The sequence below is a fragment of the Palaemon carinicauda genome, chromosome 24 (genome assembly GCF_036898095.1).
Source record: "Palaemon carinicauda isolate YSFRI2023 chromosome 24, ASM3689809v2, whole genome shotgun sequence".
Taxonomy (NCBI): domain Eukaryota; kingdom Metazoa; phylum Arthropoda; class Malacostraca; order Decapoda; family Palaemonidae; genus Palaemon; species Palaemon carinicauda.
Genome location: NC_090748.1, coordinates 96,684,233 through 96,703,530, shown reverse-complemented (window position 1 = coordinate 96,703,530; position 19,298 = coordinate 96,684,233). Strand labels below are relative to the sequence as shown.

Sequence of the window (19,298 nt, the reverse complement as noted above, 5' to 3'; positions counted from 1 at the left end):
TAGCTCGCGTAGGCTACATCCAGCTCATCCATCTCACTAGTAGACCCGGCTCATCCATACCACTAGTAGCTCTTACACATCCTGCTCACTTTTAACTCCTGCTCATCCTGCTCACCAGTAGCTGCTGTTCATCCTGCTCACTAATAGACCCTGCTCATCCTGCTCATTAGTAGCTCTTGCTCGTCATCCTCACTAGTCCCTGCTTACTAGTAGCTCCTGCAAACCATGCTCACTAATAACTCCTGCTACATCCTACTCACTAGTAGCTTCTGCTCCTGTTCATCAGTAGTTCCAGCTCATCCTGCTCACTAGTAGTTTCAGCTCATCCTGCCTGCTAGTAGCTCCTGCTCACTTGTGACTCCTGCTCACCAGTAGCTCCTGCTTATGGCCATTTATTAACTCCTGCTTACGGCCCTCTAATAGCTCTTATCTCCTGCTCATGGTCCTCTAGTATCTTCTGCTCACGGCCTAATATCTCCTAGTAGTAGTTACTGATCATGGCCTTCCAGTAGCTCCTACTAGCACCTTCTCAAGGCCTTTCAGCAGCTTCTGCTCACGCGATTCCAGTTGCTCCTGCTCATGGCCTCTCAGTAGCTCCTAATAGTAACTCCTGCTCATGGCCTTCTAATGTCGTTATTCTTCCTGCTCACTTCCTACTGGTAAATCCTGCTGATTTACTCTTCCTTCTCCTTTGCTTTGCTCTTCATAAACAAAATTGTATTCCTTCTGCTCATTTGGTATGCTCTTCTCAAGGTGAGAAACTTTCTTACATCCATATAGGCCTGCAAGAAAAATGCAGTAATAGAAAGTTCTTCAATAAAACGAGAAATAAGGCAGAATGCTCCTTGTTAAAACGAGAAAGCAGGCAAATGCTTATCATAATGCTTTCATGTAGTGGTAAAGACTTGAATGTTGATACAATATGACAATACATTAATTATTTTGGCTAAACTCAAAATTAATAATGCATGCATGTGTCCCATAATAGAGGTTTCACCATTATAGTAAAGTTCGATTGAAAAAAAAAAAAAAAAAAAAATTGACCGTGAGTCATTCTCTACTGAACACTATCTGAAAGACTAAGTCACAATCAAGCATATAAATGAGTAAATGTCAAAATATTTTATACATTAAATCATGAACGGTGTATCATAACTCATGAAGAGAAAGAGTTTGAAATTCATGCGGCAAGAATTCAAGGACATTAGTATACCTTTAATTGCAGATTTCCGCTAGTTGCATATAATTGCCGAATTGCTTCCTCTATTACAATGTTGGTCCATTGGGTCGAAATTCCACTCATTCACCCGTTGATTAATCAATCATATTGACGAAAAATTTCAATGGTCGAAGACACGCATTTTTGAAGTCTGAAATAATAACGAATATGATGAGAAGAATAACTATAATCATAAGATTTAAGTAAAGTCAGTTCCCTTCATGCTTTCTTCAGGGTCTACAATTATCATTATCATTATTAATCTTCAATTATTATTATTATTATTATTATTATTATTATTATTATTATTATTATTATTATTATTATTATTATTATTATTATTATTATTATTATTATTATTATCATTATTATTATTATTATTATTATTAGCTAAGCTACAACCCTAGTTGGAAAAGCAGGATGCTATAAGCCCAAGGGCTCCAATAAATTAATATAACCCAGTGAGGAAACTCAAAAAAAAAAAGTTAAAAGAGAAGTAATGAACAATTAATATAAATATTTTAAGACAGTAACAACATTTACATAGGGGTTTCATATATAAATTCTATAAAGTGTTTTTACTTCATTAAGTCATTCACTGCAAGTTTGAACTTTTGTTGATCAGGGATAATAAGAAATTTAATTGACTGCAAGTTTTTGTCCAACAAATGAAGAAGAGATTCGGCATTATTATTATTATTATTATTATTATTATTATTATTATTATTATTATTATTATTATTATTATTATTATTATTATTATTAGATGAAAGTTTATATAAAATGAACAGCATTATTATTATCATTATTTTTGTCATCATTTGCTAAGCTACAGCCCTAGTTGGTAAAGCAGGGAAAATAGACCATTGAGGAAAGGAAACTAGGAAAAATTAAATATTTTAAGTACAGTAACAACATCAAAATAAATATCTCCTGCATAAACCATAAAAACTTTATCAAAACAAGAGAAGAGGAACAAGACAGAACAGCATGCCCGAGTGCACCCTCAAGACAGTGGAAGACCATGGTACAGAGGCTATGGCACTACCCAAGACTAACCAGTTTTTTAATTCAAAAGCGAGAAGATTCATTCTGTACCTACACCTTTAGCCAAGTCGAAATACTTGCAACGAATGGAATCTAGTGACATTATAAAAGTAACTTCCTTTGTAAAATTATACATATGAAAATTAACATGTCAAAAAAATTTCGTGTACAAATTTAGATTATGGCTGAAAATGAGTAAGACTTGCAGAGAAGAGTTGTAGAGTAGCAAGATACTTGAGATGGCTTGAGAGTTAAATGTGAATAAGGAAGAAGCTATAGCGAGTAGTAAGGAAGGTAGAGACACGTTAGCTATGCATGAAAGTAGAGGCTCTTATTTATAAAACGGATAGAACAATTCCGATACTTGGTATCTGCTGTAGGACGGGAGGGAGGATGAGAGTCTGAAGTCGAGAATACGATGAAAGCAGCTTGAGGAAAGTGGAGGGAGACAGCAGGAGTGCCATGCAGTAATAAAATGCTAAAAGTCGAGCTCTATAGCACAGTAATAAGACTAGTATTAATCCATTGATTGAAAACGTAGGCTCCAAGACAAAGAGAGGAAGTAAAGCTTGAGAGAACAGATGAGAGGGCCGAGGAGGATTACGGGAATAGGATTGGAAATTATTGATTAAGAAGAAAGGCAGGTATAGTCGTGACACACTTATCACCTATGTAATCTAGACTGAGATTATGTGAGCACGTATTTAGGACGAATGAAGTGTATGTAGTGAGGAGGCCTAGGGATGAATCTGTTAGTGGGAGAAGATAGAGTAAACGTGGATAAGATGAAAGCTATAGTGAGCAGTAAGAAAGGTAGAGACAGGATAGCCATGCATGAAAATAAAGGTTCTGTTATAAAATAGATGGAACAATTCAGGTACTTGGAATCTACTATTAGATATTAGGGAGGATGTGAGGCTCAAGTTGAGAATAGGATCAAAGCAGCTTGGGGAAGGGAAGGGAGGTAGCAGAAAAAAGCCAATCAAGTTAAAAGTCAGTATCCATAGCACAGTAATAAGATCAGGAATGTATGGATTGGAAACGTGGACTCTAGGACAAAAAGAGGAAGCTAAGCGTTAGATGAGGATGCTCAGGTGGATTATAAGAATAGGATTAGAAAAAAAAGATATAAGAATGCCAGGTGTAGTGAAAATTACAGATGTGATAAGTGTCATGACAGAGATGATGCGGGCACGTATTGAGGATGAAAGGTGAGGAGGGAGCGAGGAAGGCTTAGGAGGAACCTGTTAGTGGGAGAAGATCGAGTGGGGCGGCTTAAGAGTAGATGTGAATAAGATAGAAGATATAGTAAGTAGTAAGGTAGGTAGGGACTGGATAGCAATGCATGAAAGAAGCGGCTCGGAAATAAAATTCAGATACTTGGGATCTACTATAAACCAGGAGGGAGGATGTGAGGCTTAAGTTGAGAATAGGATTAAAGCAGATTGGGGGAAGTGGAGGGAGGTAGCGGGAGTGGTATGCAATTAGGAAACGCCTATAAAGCTAAAAGTCAAGATATATAGCACAGTAATAAGATCAGTGTTAATGTATTGATTGGAAATGTGGGCTCTAAGATAAGAGAAAGCAAAGCTTGAGAGAACAGTAATGAATGCAGGGATTTATTATGGGAATATGATTGGAAAACTAAATTAGATTAGGCAGGCGTAGTAGAGATAAAAAGAGATGATGAGTGGGTTGTGGCAGAGATAGTGAGGGCACGTGTTGGGGATGAATGGGGTCGAGGGAGTGAAGAGTGCTTAGGAGGAACTTGCTGGTGGGAGAAGATTGAGAGGGGTGGCTTGAGAGTAAATGTGATAAAGATAGAAGCTATAGTGAGCAATAAGGAAGGTAGGGACAGGATTGCTAAGAATGAAAGTATAGGCTCTGTTATAAAATAGATGGAATAATTCAGATACTTGGGATCTAATCTATATCTGGAGGGAAGATGCGAAGGTAAGTTTAGAATAAGATAAAACTAGCTTGGGGAAAGTGGAGGAGGTATCAGGGGCTGTAAGTGAGAAGATAATTCCAATCAAGCTAAAAATTAAGATCTATAGCACAGTAATAAGACCATTGTTAATGTATAGATCGGAAACGTGGTCTCCAAGACGAAAAGGGGAAGCAAATCTTGAGAGAACAGAGATGAGAATGCAGAGGTGAATTATGGGAATAGGATTGGAAAATGAGGAAATAAGAAGAATGACATGTGTAATGAAGAGGTGATAAGAGTGTCACAAATGAAATGGTGTGGGCACTTGAGGATGAATGGTGAGGAGGGAGGGAGGTAGGAGGGCTAAAGAGTAACCTGTTAGAGGAAGAAGATAGAAAGACGTGAATAAGACAGAAGATATAGGAAGCAGTAAAGATGGTAGGGACAGGATTGCTATGCATGAAAGTAGAGGCCCAGTTATAAAATAGATTAATTAAAATACTTAGTATCTACTATTAAGTCAGGAGGGAGGATATGAGGCTGAACTTGAGAATAGGATAAAAGCAGCTTGTAGAAGTGAAGTTAGTGGGAATGGTATATGATAAAAAAATGTCAATCAAGCTAAAAATAGAAGATTTATAGCACAGTGACAAGACATGTTAATGTATCGATAGGAAACGAGGGTTCTCAGACAAAAAGATGAAGCAAAGCTTGAGAGAACAGACGAAAATGCTGGGCTGGTGTGGGCACATGCTGAGGATGAATGGTGGGGAGGGAGTGAGGAGGATTTGGGAGGATCCTGCTAGTAGGAGAAGATTGAGAAGGAGGCAGAGAATTAGATGGAGAGATAAAGGGAAGGTTGATATGGGGAGAAGAAGTTAAGTGGAAGAGGATACTTTTGATATTAGGCACTATAGAGGGCGCATCAGGTTATCAACCCCCTTGATGTACGGGTAACAGTGGGAAAGAAGCACAATTAAGCATGACTGATTAAATTGGATTTTCCAACCAGGATTGCACCTTATCTAATAAAAAAAAATAATAAATAATTTATAAAAATGATGATTATAACATTCTCGTCCATGCATTCATTTTTCTGAGCAAATTTCACGCTTTTAGGCTATTTACTTATCGGATCTAACACTTTATGCATCTTTCAGCATATTCATAAAATAAAAATTGTAAATATATAAACTAGCAGATAAAGAAATAAGAAAATACGAGACGTGCATCTAAAGTTTATTAAGGTCCAGGTTCAGCGTCAGTTGTTTGGGCCTTTGGATGGACGAGGGATTTGCCTTTTCATCGGCACCTCTTTGGTTTACGAATACGATAAATTGTATAAAGAAAACGAACAATACATTTCTTATTAGAAAATGGTATAATTATTTATATGGGGATACTATACTTATTTCCCTGGAAATTTTAACGAAAAAGAAAGAAAAAAAAAGTTATCAAAACTTAAAAGGGGTTGTCTGTGCGACGGGGAACACTAGCATAAATAGATAAAAAAAAACCTTTGACATTAAATTTTCATAAAAATATATTTGAACTATGAAGAAAAGTCTTTTATACAAAAATATCAATGTCAATTTACAAAATTCCAATTCGGCTGTCATCAATCGCACTCATAACTGGTACTTCACCGTAAAATATGGCCCAAAAATTCAGTAAAGTACAGTATACACACTTAATTGTGTTATAGCTATGTGCAACGTTAATTTTCATTTTCCACATTTGTTATTCATGTCGTGAGTTATGGGTTACGGTTAGCGTTGCCTTCCCAGTTGCTACCTGGAGGCTTGCCTTCGGATGATTTAAATTTCGGGATGGTTAAGATTATGGAAAAAAAATAGTATTTGGCAAGTAAGGACACGCATTCTGGGGTCCATACTTCTGTGTTCTCTCCTTGGGAATGTTCATTTTCCTGTTAACCTTCCGGTTAAGCTGTTTTTGGCGTGAAGGTAGGTAAGGGACACTTGTCCTCTAGTAATATATTACTTACCCGATTTTCAGCTTTCCTATCCACTGAAAATGTGCTTATCAGTTTAACATCCATTCTTTTACTTGGCTCGCTTTCTGAGATCTTGGCAATTTCATCAACATATAATGTTCTCAATAACAAATTGATTATATGCCGAAATATGTGGCAATGGTCGCTAACTCTTTATGCATGCACATTAATCTTTTATCAATCTTTTTATATATCCATGATGACTGACAATTTATCTGTATTGCCTAATAAGAGAGCAACTGTTTACCCCCGCATTGGAATTTTGGAAAATCAGATTATGGCCTTTTTTTGGCTCGGAGAATGTCTAAGTTTAATATTGTGTATCGTTCTTTTAATAAATAAAAAAAAAATGTTGGCAAGAATTCGCCTCACTTTAGTTTTACGTGAGCGCGCCGGTCCCGCGCACAATCATTTCCTGACCTGGGTTCCTATTGCTGGAGGTCTTCAATATCATTTTAGTCCCCCATAAAAAGTTTTCGTTTTCTTTGCTTTTGCGAAAATTATTTTTCCGTTTTCCTAGAAAATATAAGGTATACTAAAATAAAAGTTATCAAGTTTCTCTAAACCCTGTTCTTATTTCTTTGTCTACTAGTTTAGATATTGACAATATTTAGGTGATTATTATGCAGAAACATGTATAAAGTGTCTGACTATAATTAAATAAGCCAAAATCTTAAAATTTACTCTGAATAACCCTGCAAATTGACTATTCCCCGCGGCAAGGTAAACATCTACAAGAAAAGTTGGGAAGGGCGATTTCTGAAATTATGATTTTTATCTTTTTAGGGGAAAATAGATACTGGTAATAATAGACTGGTTATAATGTCATCCAAACATGAAAATATAAGGAATATTATAGCCTACATTCTGTACAACGACTTATCACGAAAAACTAGATATAAAAAAAAGTGACCAAAAAATAAAATTCATTGATAAAGTAAATTTAAAAACAAAAAATACTTTGAGGTTTTCCAATATACAAATTCATTTGTTAAATAGATATTTTCAAGTTGGTTTTTAAATTATAAAACTCTGTTGAGACAGAAAATACAGATTTTGACAAACCCAAAAATATGGGACCGAATCACGTTCTACATTTTTTAAAACAAATGTTATGTGTCTACTAACCTTTACAGTACTACATGTGAAGAGAGTTTCTTGTATCCTCTTACCATTACGGTCTTCAAAACTCAAATAAGGCCAAGATTCTAAATTATCCAAGTTTTCCCCCATTTTCATTGGCTCCACTGCAAAGCCTCGTCCTTACTATGGCACACGCTCGACCGACAAACAGTAATGCCATACTACACTAGGTAGAGAGAATGGAAATTTATAACGTCAAAAGTAGGAAACCAAGAGGAGGTTCTGGCAACAAAAAGGGCTACCAGATGGAGTGTAGCTTACAAATCTACTCATTCACTAGGCAAATACTGGCTAGCAAAGAGAACATTGTAAAGCATTGACGAATAATGTTTCAGAACATTTTCCATAAGATACTCACCACTAGGAGGTAATTGAACCACAAAGAACTAAATCACAAAAGAAAAGTACATACGTGCCATGTGATCCCTTGCAGACATTAGTCTACCACATTTCATAGAATATACAAAGTAATTTGAAACATTAAATTATTTAAGTCACCCTCATTTCTATAAACGTTTTAGTACTCTAAAGGGAAGGTTGGGGAAGATGGTAGATGTGGTGGACAGGAGGAGGATACAGTAGATATCCTGTGTGACCAGGAGACTAAGACAGAAAGAAGTGAAACTAGAGATATGGAATGGGTATAAGCTATTACAGCGGGTCATAAGAGGGAAGAACCTGGTTGGGGCTAGTAATAGGCAATAACTGGAAGGAAATTTATGTAGATAGAGTAAATGATAGGCTTTTAAAGATTCCAATTATGATAGGGGACCTGACAGTAAAGAATTTCAGCATATGCTCCTCAGATAGGTTCTTAAGAACAAGAGAAAAAAAAATCATGTAATTATACGAGTTTGAGGCAGCTATTAAAACAGTGAAAGGAGGAAAAAGTGATCATAAGAATAGACATTAATGGCAGTGTGTGGAAGAGAAAGGATTGATACGAGGAGGTGCATGGAGGATATAGGTTTGGAATTTGAAATGAAGATGGGGAATATGTATCAAGAGATGGTCGAGTTCTGAATTGATGTGTATGGAAATCAGATTACGAAAGGTGGACAAGCACCTGGCAACTTAGGAAAGGAGGAGATTAAAGCCTGGTTCGAGGAGTTAAGAAATATAAAAACCAACATGATGAATGGTAAAGTTATTTGGGGAGAATCATGTGTTGATCAACTGACTGGAATTGGTGGATTTTAAAGTGATAAAAACCCCAAAAGGAGAAAGAAAAATCTAGACTTAAGGATTGGGACTTTGAAGGAGAAAAAAGGGCGAGCAATATAGGAGGAATATGAGAGGTAACTGGAAAGGTTGAACTTAGAAATTGGACTGTGTAACAGGGTGGAAAATATTTGGGCAGATATGAAAGAAATATGTGCAGGGGAAACAGGATGAACTAGTGGGAAAAACCAACGGGCTCTGCCTGTTGGAAGGAGAAAAGGGGTAGTAGGATAGCGATGCAAGAGTTAGTTAAAAGAAAACCAAAAGTTTTTGAGGACTGGAAAACAAGTGTGCACAAGTTGTATAAGAACGGTACAGAGAAGAGAAAAAAAAGATCCAAGAAGGAAATTATATATACTTATTGAGAAAGTGGTAGAGCAGTTAAATGAAAGGATAGGGATAAGGGAAGAATAGTATATCTAAGATAAGGCAAAGATAGGATTTAATGTAACTGAGTAGTCAAGGATATTGATTAAAAATTATTGCTTAAAGATAGACATTAATGAGAGAGAGAGAGAGAGAGAGAGAGAGAGAGAGAGAGAGAGAGAGAGAGAGAGAGAGAGAGAGAGAGAGAGAGAGAGAGAGAGAGAGAGAAGCACAAAGGGTGGTGGGTCCTGTGACGAAGAAACAGAATACAGAAATGCAGAGGGCATAGAGGAAAGGAAAATTAAGCCCATTTTTATTTGGGTTGGTAATGGATGCGATCAGATATCCGAAATGATGAGTTGTGAGAGTTGCTATATGCAGATGATTCGGTGATCAATGTTGAAAATGAGGAAGATATAGGAAGTGTTTTAGAGTGGATAGAGACTGGAGATGGGAGACTTGCGGGTAAATGCAGAGAAGACCGATGTTATGTTGAGCTTTAAGGGAGGTAGGGACAGGATAGCCATACATAAAAGTAGAAGCTCTGTTATAAAACAGACTGAACAATTTAGGGATCCACTATAAGGCAGTAGGGAGGATATGAGGTTGAAATTAAGAATATTATAAAAGTAGCCTTAGGGAAGTGGAGGGAGTTAGTGGGAGTAGTGTGGGATAAGACAATCCCAATAAAGAAGTCAAAGATCTACAGCAAAGTAATAAGACCAGTGTTAAGAGGCGGCAAAGCATGAGGGAAAAGATGAGAATGTCTAGAAGTATTATAGGAATATTACAGTTTGAAAAATTGGAAAATTATTAAATAAGAAGAATGATTGGCGTAGTAAAGATTACAGAGGTTATTCGAGTGTTACGACCAAGATGGTGTGTGCACGTGTTGGGGACAGATGGTGGAAAAGGACTAAGAATGACTGGTGGAAATATTTATGTATGCTATAATTTTCTCAGTACTAAAGCTAAATAGCAGGTTTCATTGTAGTGTATTACAGGGCAATGTAACCTAGGAAAGCAACTACCAAATAGCAAAAGCTATCCAACAAAATCATACCACCCTGCTATATATCGCCAAATTCTCGTCTTGTCAAAATTTAGGAAATCTAGACATAAACAACAGTCTAACATCTGACTGATAACGACCTTCTACCTAAAAATCAGATTTATACAAGTGAAGTTTACAGTATAACAGCTTCTCAACCATAGTCTAGTAGTTTCTTTAAAAAACTCTTTTAGTGACCCATAAAATATTACCATTTTCTTTGAAGTTAAATTGATTGCGTTTTCTTACTATCTTAAAGGGATACCTAAATAAACCTTCGCATGGTTTCTCTGTCTATGTCTCTCGTTTTTATTTCTTTATTTCCTCGTTTATACATTTAAAATATCTATGTGATTAATATACAATGTGCATAATGTAAAGAGACTAACTGAATAGGTCAAAACCATAAAATTTGCCAGACCAAGAGACAGACGAGAATATATCAAGGTATCCATACAATATGTGTATGTGTGTGCGTGTGTGGAGAAATTTTGGGATTTGAGGGAAGCGAGTTCACCACTGGTAAGTGTATAACCCTGCAATATGATGACTGGAAACTACAGTTAAAACCAATAATAAAGTCTATTTAGTTTGATCTTTACTTAAGATAATTTGGAAGAAATTACACTGGGGTCATAATCGGCGATAACTGGAAGGAAAATATGGTAGAAGTAAAGAGCAAATGTTAAGTTTTATAGATTCAAAATGATGAGAGGATCGTATAAAATTTATCAGCATGTGCTCCTTAGGTGGGTTGCCAAAAACAAGAAAAGATTATTCAGACAAGAATTTGAGGCAACCATTAGAGCAGTGAAAGAAGTGAAGCTTTAGGCATAGGCCTAGACATTATTGATATAATGGGGAAGAGAAAGGATTGATATGGAAACGATGGGTTTGGAATTAGTAATGAAGGTGGGGAGTATATATTAGAGATGGCCCCGAGTATTGAATTGGCATTTTTGAACACTAGGTTTCTAAAAGAATGATAAGCACTTGATAACTTGGGAATGTGGGGGAGTGGAAAAACCAAATACATTACCTCCTGATTAGTGGAATTGACAAAAATAATGTGATTATAGAGAGATTTCGTGGAAGCATGTGTTGAACAACATAAGATTGGCAGTGGTGAATTAAAAAAAAAAAAAAAAGTGGTAGACAAAACCAAGAGGAGAAAGAAGATCAAGAATTAAAGTTCGGGACCTTGAAGGTGAAAAGGGCAAGCAATTTGAGAGAGAGAGAGAGAGAGAGAGAGAGAGAGAGAGAGAGAGAGAGAGAGAGAGAGAGAGAGAAAGAGAGAGAAATATCTTGGCAGAATTGAAAGAAATGTGCGTATGGGAAAACTAAGGAACTAGTGGAAAAAACAGCAGACGTGGTGTGTCGAAAGAAAAGTGGCGGTGGGATAGAGATGCAAGAGTCAGTAAAAAGAAAATCAAAAGGCATTCAAGGACTGGAAAGTAAGCCCTGCAATGCACAGGGTGAAGAGGAACAGGACAAAGAAGAAAAAGATTTGACGAGAGATGTAAGAATAGGTATTGGAAGAGTGGCTGTGCAATTAAATGAAATGCTTCGGACAAGGTAAGAATAAAAGGCTATCTATAAGATTTCAAACTTTAGGAAAAGGCAAAGCCAGGATTTGGGGGCAACATTGAATTATCAAGGATAGAAAATGGAAATTTAATTGGATAGGGATAAATATAGCATATTAAAAGGCGATAGAGATATTTTGAACAACCATTGAATACTGAAAAGGAGAGATGGTTTGTACTATTGAATACTGAAAATGAGACATAGCTAAGAAAAGCACAAAGGGTGGAGGATCCAGTGATTAAGATACGAAGACAGAAGTGAAGTGGGGCATAGAGTAAAATGAACAATGGTAAACTGACAGGCTAATCAAGAGTTTCAATTTGCAATAGTCAAGATACTAGCTACAGAGGGGGGGGGGGGGAGACCGAAAACTGGAATTATTAACAGTGAAAATAATGCCTAGAAACTAGACAGAGAATCTAAATGGTATCTATATCTAAGAAGAAAGGCGAAAACATGAAATGTGGTCACTACACGGGATTTTAATTAACACTGTTTGGTTTGGATGGTTTTGAGAGGGTATTAAGAGAGATTGAGAGCGATTGTAAAGATTGACGAACAGCAGTACAGATTCATAACAGGGGGAGGGACTGTGGATTCCATCTTTATTGTAAGACAGCTATAAGAAAAAAACAACTTTAAAAAAATTAAGAGTCTAGAGGGAAAACAAACCGAGTGCTTATGTAGATCTAGAGAAGGCTTATGATAGAGCCCAAGAAAAATAATATAATGATGCTTGAAGAAGATAAAAGTCCCAGAGAAGCTGGTTAGAATGGTAGAGATAACGTACAAAAGAAAAAGGCCAAAACTAATAACAGGAGTCGGGGAAACTAGAACCTATAAAGTTAATCTTGGATTACACCAGTTATCAGTAATACTCTATTTTTTTTATTTGTGCTGGTCATGAATGTGTTAAGAGAATATATCAGAAACAAAGAGTTGTGGGGAGCTGTTATATACAAACGATTACTGATGAAAATTATGAAGACGGGAAGGTAAGAGACTTCGGAGAGGGGTGACATGAGTAAGACCGAAATTATGGTAAACAGTAAGGAAGGTAGGGTCAGGATACCCATACAAGAAAGTCAAGGTTGTGTTACAAAACAGGTGGACAAATTAGATAGTTGTGATCTACTTTCAGGAGGGAGGATGTGAGGCTAAGTTGAGGATAAGATAAAAGCAGCCTGGATGATGTGGAGGGAGTTAGCTGGAGGGGTATGTGATAAGAAAATGACAATAGAGCTAAGAGTCAAGATCTACAACACGGTAATAAGATCAAGAGTTAATGTATAGATTAGAAAAGAGGAAGCAGCCGAGGAGAACAGAGATGAGAATGGCGAGGTGCATTATGGGAATATCGCTGATTGAAAGATTGGTAAATGATGGAATAAGAATGGTACTACTGTGGTGAGAAGTGTCACGACCGAGATGGCGTGTACCCATGTTGAGGAGGGCCTGGGAGAAACCTGTTATGGGTGGAAGATCGAGGAGGTAGAGAAATATGGAGAGAAAAGGTGAAGGATGATATGGAGAGAGAAGAGGTTTGGTAGAAGAGGATGCCTTTGATAGAAGGCATTGGAGAGGCAACTAACCCCTTAATGTAGGGATAACTGTGGGAAAGAAAATTTGTCTCCTGACCTGAATTACAAGATACTCGATCCAACTAGTTTCTTTGACTCTAGTCTCGACGAACTTCCAGTTGCTTCAAAATAATGATTTCGCAGGAGAAATGATCGAAAAAGGGGTAGACAACCCTATTATTAATTTTGCAAGCTGGGCCAGACCACTCCCCTGCAATGCTATAAAAATCATGCAAAAGGGAACTGGGAATAAACCATTCATCTCCTGTGACTTAAATCACTTGCAAATTAAATTAAAAAAAACTCTTGCAGCATTTAATCATTTGCTCAGCACTAAAGCCAAACAGAAAATGCTATCTACCAAAATCATACCAGCCTATATCACTAATAAAGCAACATTATTACACCTGGCTAATAAAGACCTACCTACGAACTAGAATATATTTGTACAAGTGCGGTCTATATTATCACAACTTATCGACCAGATAGGAGTCAATATATTGGATACCTAGAGTTGATTAGAGAATTAGAAAATCTCTAATATTCCAAGGTTTTCAACAAAGAATAATATACTGAGCAAAAAGCCGAAAGAAAATACAAAATGCGGACCAGTAGGAGCATGGTTACACAACTTCCTCTCAAATCAAAACCTTCAAGTAAATCTTGCACTATCAAAGCCAGGACGTGCCATAGCAGGGGTCCCTCAAGGAACAGTCTTCGGTCTTGTTCTTTTTAGATTAAGAATGATATTGACCAAAATCTGCAAAACACTTGTATCTTGTTAGTTGTAGACTACTTTTGTATCGCGAAAGAATATTATGAACACTCCAGAAATGGAGATGGAAAATATATTTATGGGTGCAAAGTAAAAAAAAAAAATATCTTTAACGGTGACAAATTTGAACACATGCATTTGGTAGGTACACAGGAAATTTTTATCAGTATCTGGATCCTGAAGGAAATGAGATCATTAAAAGACTGAGATCATTAAAAGACCTCGTTAAGGATCTAGGAGCAATCTCTTTCCATGGTCTGTCCATATTGACTGAACCATTGAGAATTGCCACAAAATCAAGGATACGGAGAAAATACTTTTTTTTCCAAAAAGGTATACCACCATGCGAATACCTCCGACTTTTATGCTTTAGGGCAGTGGTTCCCAACCTGGGGGAAATTTGAAGCTTCCAGGGGGGAAATAATTACACTACCTACAAACTAAAACAAGCGGAAAATGTCCTCATAGTACGTGCGGCAATTTGTTCTTAGCCATTCAATTGTGATATGATCATATCAGTTCTCAAGGACATGATATTCAAGGGGAGAGTTGGAGTGTCATGCCCATTTCTGAGGCAGGCTAGTGGGCATGAGGCTGGGCGGGGCATGAAGGGGGTAATCTGGACGGTTGAACTGGGTGCAGGGGGGAAATGACAGAAAAAGGTTGCGAACCACTGCTTTAGTGACCCTTTAGTAAACTAAACTCTGAAATTCTCCTGCCTCAAATATTGATACGAGACTCCTGGCTGGTACTGGAGTATTTGGGGCGAGGTTGATGGCTAGTACTGGACTATTTGGGGCGAGGGTGAAAAGACCATCCGTTAATTTGATCGAAGACAATACGATCTAGAAACTTCAACATCATAGAATCCCTTCTATTTAGAGCATTTTTAAGTTTGATGTAAATTTTATGAAAGGAGGTCGGACTCAGCAAGACTGAATAACAGGAGGCTAACGAGATTGACCAGTTCCGTGAGGAAATTAGTGACGCTAGTGCACCTCAAAAGGCTCAAACTGCACTAGTTAGCTTTCATGATTACCACGTTTCCCTTTCCTTTCGTCGATCTCTCTGTTCATGCAGGTGATTTTTACTTCAGAGTGCATCTACAGGTTTTCTCAATCCATTTGCACATTGTTGATGAATGGTCTCAACAAGGTCCCAACGCTGAAATTTATGTTCTATATTCATATTTACCGATGTAGTGTTTTGATTGATTGATTGATTTGAAGTTTTCAGGCATCCTGACATCTAAGGCCATTGACGCCGGTAGTGTTTTGAAATATCATAACTCTTGCGCTCCTCTGTATCCGTAAGTTTCGTAGACATTCCGAGGATTGGTAAAATTTTTTATTGTTTGTTATGATCAGGTGCTAAACAATTAAACACTTACACCTAGGCTAAGTTTATCTTTAATCAACCTGCTGAAGCTGCACCCCAATATTATTCTGTTCTTTCAGAGATGTTCGAGAGAGAGAGAGCAAACAAACATATAACTGACCCTCTACTTAAACTTATAAAATGACCAAACTATATCAACACTATATCAACACAAGAGTTGGACGGAAATTCTTAAGGGAATCCAAAATATTCTTTGAAAAGAGAATTATTTGTGGGGCAATACTTGTACAACTAACTATATGTAAACACATGTACAGTCACTCATATAAGTTGATGGATGTCCGGGTGTTTAAGAGAGATTTCCATTTCACCCCTTTCTGGACGACAGGTGTCTGGGAGTGCGAAAACGGTCAACTGTATAGTTGAATATTTGACCAGTCTCGCGCTCCCAGACACCTGTCGTCCAGAAAGGTGTGGAGTATAAATCTCTCTCAAACACCCGGACATCCATAAACTTATATGAGTAACTGTACAATTAACGATATGTAATACTTTTATAAATGAGTTATCAACACTATTAGCTATAATTCACAGGTGACTACACAACTACACCTACCTATTGAGTAACATATCTTTAAATGCCAATAACTTGTGAACAGCAATAACAACAAGAGTTAACCTATGCCCTTTTCAATGCCAACAACCATATCACTTGTAAATATGTGAATCGACAATAGGTTCCCGATAACCTTGTAGAGCAGTTGACATGCAAGAAAAAGTTTGGTTCAACATTTCACATCTACCTTATAATATTTTATAATTCCAGGTGTACGAAAGGGAATGATGCAATCAATTCACTCACTATTACGGAATGCGGAAACCTAATTTCTTACCAAGTCCTTAGGGGCTACGTCGGTAAACTTATGCCCACTTTCTTCATCCGGCAGATATTGGTACCTAGTCATAATTAGCTGGACTAGTTACCGTTCATTAACAACTAAATAAAGAACATAATGTACAAAGACGGAGAGTGGTCATACAAATTAAGTCGACCTGGAAAATGCCTAGTTTGCAGAGGTTAAATTTCATGAAATATTGAGCAAATGATACGAAATGTCGTATAACTAAATTTCTTGAATTCACGAAGAATTATCAGCACTTTGCTTACTTAACTATTTCTATAATCTCTTCAAATTCATTACCTATGCTATTCAAATAACTCAGGAGTGTCTTCTGACGAGCTTTCTATTTCCTTAATGGCCTAAATGGAGCAGTTTCTTTCCATAAGAACATGCGATATAGCAAAGGATTTTCAATGTCTTTGGCAGTGGTCATGACAAGTTTACCGAAGTTCATATGGTTTTAATATATTAATTGGCAAACTTTACAGTAAGTGAATTATGTGCAAAGATTACAAGACAGTTTTAATTACATGTACTATTAAATAAGTCTTAAATTCATTGTCTTCAAATTTAATCTATGATAAATGGCTATTCAAAAAAATTTAATTATTCGTCTTATTCATCCCCCCCCCAATCAACATATTGAAGATAATTTCTAGTTTTATTATAAATCTTTTCTCTAAAAGGGCACCTTTCACTCTGAAAGATAAAAGTTATTCGAAACATATAAAAGAAACTAAAGAAAAAACAAAAGAAGAGGAAGGTTCCAAAGGTTGCCAGCAAACCAAAACTTTAGAATTAGGTCCAACATATCATGAATCATTGATTTTACGCTAGAAGTCAGACGTACAAAGTTATTAAAAAAAAAAAAAAATGTTTTATTAGTGACCAGCAAATTACAATTAATGCAAAGAAAATCTGAACAATCAGAATATCTACATTCAGTGAGACTTTGAAAAACTTGACGAAAACTTGTTTTAATATAAACTTCGGTTTTAAGTAAAATGACTGGTCTCCACTTATTATACAACCAATATATTATTGAGCATTTCAAGTAATTTTTTTTACATGGACACACACATGCACAAATAAACAAAAGCAACATACAACACTTTTGCACCTGTATATATAAATTAAAAGGGCTAAAACTCCCCCCAAAACTTTCCAACCCTTCCCCGTGGCCTACTTCGTTGTCCTCTCCTTAACTTTTTGGACAGTTTTAAGAGCATACAAAAGCATTCTGTAACAACAATAAGGAAAAAGTATATGTTATTCTCAATACTCCTTGGCGGTATATTGCAATAATTTTATAAATGAGAACTATGGTTCCTAGGCTGTTTGGAGCGTAAGGCAACGTTCCTTTACGAATTATGCTAGCAAGATTAATTTACTCGAATATTTAGGTTCAAGATCTTGATTTAGGTAGTGTGAAGCAAGGGATAAATAATTTTCTATCCTTCATGTTAGATATGATGTTTAAGTAAATGATTTTACGCAGATTTTTCCCTATACGGAGCTGGGTATCTTGGATGCTAATGTATGTATACATACATACATAGAGAGAGAGAGAGAGAGAGAGAGAGAGAGAGAGAGAGAGAGAGAGAGAGAGAGAGAGAGAGAGAGAGAGAAATTAGTAGTAGGTGGTAAAATATTTCATCTTTACTAACAAAATTCAGGAAGAGAGAATCTCTGACATTTCAAGTTGTTTTGTTAACCAAGAAAGAAGAAAAAAAAAACAAAAATAAGAAAGAAGAGAGAAGAAAGAAAAGAAAAGAAAAGAAGAAATAAAGGAAACATCAACGATATAATTTAAGATAAAATAAAAATTTGCACATTCATACCATTGGCGAATAAGCTTTCACCAAATAACCTGCATTCACGTTTAACCAAATCAAGCAAAGATATAAAATATTCATAGAGAAAATATAGACATGAACAAAATGCAAATGAGGGCCGCCGGACCGTAATATAACCGCCTAATTGCCGATCGCTGGCACGCAATGACTCCCGGTGTCATTACAGAACGTAAATCGGTCATTTGTAGTTCGCCGTGTGACGTTTGTTTCGTGGGCAGTATTGGATCGCTGACATGACGTGTTTTTTATTTATTGATTTATTGAAAAGTAAATATTCATATTCATATGATTGCTAGTTTTTTTTTTTTTTTTTTTTTTTTTTTTTTTTTTTTTTTTTTTTTTTTTTTGTAGATCACTACATTTTTATTCAAATTGTGTCTAGGCCATTGCTTGGGTAACTTGTGTTTAAGGAAGCTTTATATTCTTTAACTTAATTTTTATAAACAAAATATTTTGAGGATCTGGAATCGGAAAATTTATTTATTTCCCAATGATACATAAAAATGCTTGCTAATTTTACATAAAATATCCAGGTTAATAATGTTTAATGTCGAGGGAAAGTCAACTATAGTACATTTCTTTTAGCGATGCATATTTGCAGACTCGCAGCGGTGCCCTTTTAGCTCGGAAAAGTTTCCGGATCGCTGACTGGTTGGACAAGATAATTCTAACCAATCAGCGATCAGGAAACTTTTCCGAGCTAAAAGGGCACCGCTGCGAGTCGGTGCAAATATGCATCGCTAAAAGAAATGGACTATAGTTAACCTTAATCATGACACGCTTTATGGATGGGGCAACATCTTACAGCATTTACCACGACTATTCTAGTCTATCATTTCTCGTGTAGGTGTAAAACAGGTCAAAGGAGAAACTGAATAGAAAGATGCGCAGTGAAGTTAATTTCTAGGGTTGCTACTCTTTACAAGCTAATATGTGGGGTACCTTATCTTTACATGGGTACTCTGGGGTTGCAGATCTTTACGTCGTCCGAATTGTGTCTGACGTTACGGCAAAGTCCCGTAGTTTAAACCATACATCTTACACCCTTTCACTCTTCACCTTAGAGTAAGGTACGGCAGTGAACTAACGCCAGATTTATCTAAAAGCAAGCAACCTTTAAATTGATGCTCACTCATAACTATGGCAAAAGATTGTAAAATATACTACGTAACTAGATAAGATAAAATGGAAATTCCATACCTTTATAGAAAATGGGAATTCTATACCATAGTAGAAAATGGGAATTACACCTAATATTTTAAGGGGTAA

At 36.5% G+C, this 19,298-nt stretch overlaps 1 long non-coding RNA gene across 3 annotated transcripts in view; it reads right to left on the bottom strand.

Annotated features, from left to right (window-relative positions):
* Positions 1-382: 382 nt before the first annotated feature.
* Positions 383-19,298, bottom strand: part of LOC137617905 (uncharacterized) — a 54,893-nt gene continuing 35,977 nt past the window's right edge. For all 3 annotated transcript variants that reach the window (XR_011039695.1, XR_011039694.1, XR_011039696.1), the window contains exons 7-8: positions 1,214-1,370; positions 383-782 (exon numbers count right to left, since the gene is read on the bottom strand). This is a non-coding gene — a long non-coding RNA (uncharacterized lncRNA). The remainder of the gene's footprint in view (positions 783-1,213; positions 1,371-19,298) is intronic.